We start from the raw sequence: 4,809 nt of genomic DNA on the forward strand, positions 1-4,809 counted from the left end.
TTTAAAGAAAGATATACTGTACAATTTACTGACGATGATCGGTTAATGGTGCAATAAAGACGTAAACGATGGTTGATTTTGTCAAACCGAAACAAGCGAACTGAATCTGTGAGAACCATTGAAGAACTCTCACTGGAATTTGTTCCGCAGACTTTCGAACGCTACTTTCATAAATTTTCTGCTTTAAGCTAACCAGCAATTTGTAGAAATACTACCGACAACCTATATCTTCCAATTCCGCAGTATTTGTAACATAACCGGCAAAGTTGTGTGATCCGATCATGATCAAGAAGCGTTATACTGATATGTAAATAGATCGCAACTGTACGCCGCTAACCAACACTTATTTCTCTTTCGAGTTAGACGAAAGTCGAAGATTAATCCTTTAGAATCACATGATAACAAAATTGTTAGACTCACAGAGTTTTTCGAAGGTTTGGAAATCAGCAGTGCGACAAAGATTCTGTGCAATAGCGTCGAAAATATGACCGCATAACATTATCTGCGGACCGCTTAGGGAACACATCCTTTTCGCTTATCCGACGAATTTCACTGCAAACTTTGAGAACACTTTACATTGGTTATTTGGAGTTACGACTTAAAACGTGTGACAATGTGAAATCGGTAATTGTATGAAATGTTCCCTTCCGCCTTGCTTCCCGCAGCTTCAAAAATACAGGTCCAAACAATACGATTTTCAATCGATCGAAGCCAATGTTTTGGAGGTCATCAAGTCTCGAAAACTGCAACACGTACGTCGCTCTTATAAATATGAAGCATTTAACTGAAAGTAAAACACAAACTGGATTTAACAGAACAATCACACCTTGACAAAATACATTCTCGCCAAGGACAAGTGTAAACGGGCTATAAACACGCGTGGGAATCTTATGTTTAGTTGACGAAATTACCATCCAAAGCAGTCTTTGAGTTTTCTTTCCTGCTTTTCGTTTGCCTGCTCCTCCACTTCGTATCTAGCTTTCCATTCCTAATATACAAGCAGCTCGTCCGCAAAGAAGTCTTCCCCTTCGTCACTTGAAATATTGTAAATTGCTCTCAAAGCTCTAAGCAGTGAATTCACAGTTGTCGAACGTGCTCGATCGAAGTTTATTTCGGAGCCTTCCGAATCGAAACTTAACTCTGACTCCAGTGACGAAAAAGAAATGATTCTGAGACAAAACTTGGACGTTTTAGTTCCAAAATACATCGGAACGATTAGTTTTGCGTTCCATTTTCTCGAGCAAATACAGAGAGTTGACTGAGGCGCTATTGTGTTTGGTTCCTGGGTAGACGTCATCAGGTACCGCCGCCCCAGACTCCCTAAAACGCGGTCGTGAAACGCTTCAAGCGCGACTTTGAAAAGGCATAGAAAATCGAGGATTCAACCAAATTCAAAAGTTTCTCCGCCCAAATGCTTCAAATAAAGTCTAGATTCGTTTTAGCGAAAAAAAATTTTGGGGTTAGGTGCACTTTAACCGTTGCCTATCGTTTTAACTCTTCAAGCATGACACATTTTGTGTATTTTACTATGAGAGCGAAACGTTAGTCACAGGACGATCGATAAGTCCCATGTTAATAAACTAAACTTCGTTACGCGCTTCAAACGGTTTGCTACAACAAAGTCACCACGATGATTGGTGTAATTAGAGTTTAATGAAGCGAGGCAATGTAGATGTTAAACCATGTAGATGTTAAACTTCGCTACGCGCTTCAAACGGTTTGCTTATGCTCCTAGTCCGAATTCAAGGCTGAACTCTCAAATAAGAAGTTTGACAAAGCGATATAAGAATGTTTCCTTTCTAAGTCTTAGTAAATTCTCTCAAGGAATCAGGGGCATTTACGAGGTGGTCACGTAAACGAGGCTCTTACATAACAAATTAACTGAGATGCATGACTGAGGTTTTTGTTTAGGGCCAATGGGGTGGTTGTGTTAACGAGCCGTAGTGGTCAAAAGGTTAAACTGTACCGGCATTTCTTTTATTATTCTATATATGTAGTTTTCCTGCCATCCTTTCACAATCCCAGAGTCTACAGAAACAAAGTTAGAGAAAAAAAATGCCAATTTTGAGTTCCTGAACCTCGTGCCGAAACTTCGGATAAATGAGAAAATATATTGCAGAGGCCGATAGCGTACGATAGCTCAGCCAATCAGACTGTAGAATTCATAACAAGATGGTAATTTTATTGCATGGAACGTCCGGGAAAATCATTTGAGTAAATTCATGAATTGTTGTTAGTCAAGTGTTAGGTGTCACTAGAACTGACTTCGTTTCCAAAATTTTCGGTTGAATGGTTCGTGTTTCGGAAATTCAACACATTCTGGATCTTTGTGGAGTTTTTTCCAGGAAATTTCCTTGCCATTTGCGCTCGCTTCGAAATTTTCGGAAGTTTTGGTTGATTGGAAATCCCTAGTTTGCCTAAATTAACCTACTAATGAGAAGCAAGATGATCTGCTAATTGACAGACTTTTCTTCAGACGTACCGTGCTTGTGTAGAAGTTTGGTGAACATGGCTTCTTTGAGAGATTCGTTACGGAGCGTTGCGAGTATTTGAACTTTCACAGTGCATGTCGAAAATTGTGATCTTCATTGATTCTTTTACCAGTCTCTCAAGTCAAATAATTCGGAGACCCCAAAAATGATCTGAAAGCGAATCCGTTATCATCCATGTTATTCATCATGGTTGAAGCTAAGCGTGAAAGCAACAGTAACGACGAGGAAGCAAAGCGCAAATATGTCTGCGTCATTCTTGTTTTTCAATCATCCGAGGGACTCACCCAGAAAAGCATCATAAACTTTAATTACAGTAAGTAAAATACTGGATCTTTATACGAAGTAAAAACCATGTTGCTAATTTACCTCTGAGGTAAAATCGATTGCTCATGAAAAACTCAGTTTTCCGAAGCCAATATTACATTTTCCTCGGTAAAATGGCCTCCCCTGAGCATGGCTGCTAATGCAAAGTGTTCCTTGCCTTAAGCAAAAGGCAAAAGACGATGTCTAAAATAAATCATCATTAACGACGATGAATCCTATTTGGTCTCAGGCCGCATTTAACTAAGAAGACGAATAATGTGTCTAATTAAGTGCGTCTAGGTAAATACGAGACCCATTAAACTTGTGTGTCTTTTTCGCAAACAAAGTTCTTGTTACAGACACTGTTGTTCGCTTAATAACAAATTGAGCAGATTCCCATTTTAGGGAAGTGCGTGTGTGTGTGTTTTTTTTGTGTGTTTCGTATTTGACTAGAAGAATTATATATCTCAGAAGTTAAACGCGCCTGTTTCATAAAATTATTGAGTTTGCATGAGGTTTAATGCTTCCTATTTCCCTATTTGCTGGACAAGTAATACGTCTAAGACGCATTATTCGTTTTCCTAGGTAAATACGACCAATGCGCCTACTTTTTAAATTCAATTTAATAGCATTTATTACGTGTTTCTTGAAAATCGTATAGCCTTCGTAGCAGCGATTTCCTTTTCAAGAGCACTCGCAGCTTGTGAACGACTGGAGCGCGAGGCGCAGGAGAAAAGTTGCGGCGAGTTCTTAGTTCCCTCTCTCATCCATTCTACTTCCCACAGCCTCTTACTCTAAGATTCTCCGCGCTTCTTGCGCTTTAAGAAAGCAGGCGACTGCTTCGCTAACTAAACCTCACGCAAAGTTAAACATTAAACTCTTACACAGGGAATTCCTTTGTTTGAGTTAAACGTGACTTGTCGTTGGATAGCATGTTCGTGTTTTAGCAAATTCTGGAATGCGTGTGTTCAACGATAGTTCACCTTTAACCCTCTCGTTCTATTTTCATCTCAACGTGCGTGTCTTGGTATTTTTCCAATTTTGTTGTTGTTTGAGATAACAGCCCTAAAAAAGAACATCTGGCAATGCTTTAACTCTACGCCAGCGGTGCATTTACTAAATCGATTAAGGTGTGTTCATTACATTGATGAACAAAGAATCCGTTTTTTACATTTCAATGCTGGAATATATATCCGATGCATGTTAAGAAACAACCATTAACGTTAGGGTTGGAACTATCCATAATCAATTAAGTCGTTACGGTGATATCAAAGCGTTTCGCTGCTAGTTATCTTTTAACAAAGTTCTTATCTCTGCTGAAAACACCGCAAAGTTAATTAGTGCATTTCTCAGTCCTGTGCCTTATCTTTGAAATTCAGTTTAAACACAAGACGTGGTAATACAGTTTGAAAACTATTGTGAGAAATCATTGATTTCTGACGGAGGAGAAATTTTAACCATGGTGAACAATTCAGTCTCACCTGGTTTCTTTGAACTGACATTGTGCCCCAAAACATCTTTTTTCCATTAGTTCTTATGACCTTAATTTAATATACTCTCTGTTTGACGCTTTGGATGTTCTGCAATTCTCTCCGAGTTTTCTTGCTGACCCTGTCGCAGAAAATGGTAAAAGTGATCATATCAACCGGGTTAGAAATTTAAGTAATTGGTTTAAAATGTTCCGCTGACTAGTAATACTCCTTCATTAAACACAGTTGGTTAACGCATAAAAATTCCTGATTCTCAATATCATTTTACACACCTTCCATTTGTAATAAGTACTCCTTTCATGCCCAAATAAAAATCCATTTCATGCTAAAAACAATTGTAAAATGCAACCTCGTTATGTAGAAAAACCGGTAAAATCTAAACTACTCTTCTTTTACTCTTGAATTACGGAGCACTTAAAGTCCCTCCGAAATAAGGAGACAGGACGTGATTCCGCATGCCTGTTGACAGCTAATGTTAGCTCCAGACTAAGCCTGCTGGTGGTTATGTTATAAGAGGTCTCCTT

Source organism: Orbicella faveolata, unplaced genomic scaffold, assembly GCF_042242905.1.
Source record: "Orbicella faveolata isolate gen_17 unplaced genomic scaffold, um_ofav_v1 contig_14, whole genome shotgun sequence".
Lineage (NCBI taxonomy): Eukaryota > Metazoa > Cnidaria > Anthozoa > Scleractinia > Merulinidae > Orbicella > Orbicella faveolata.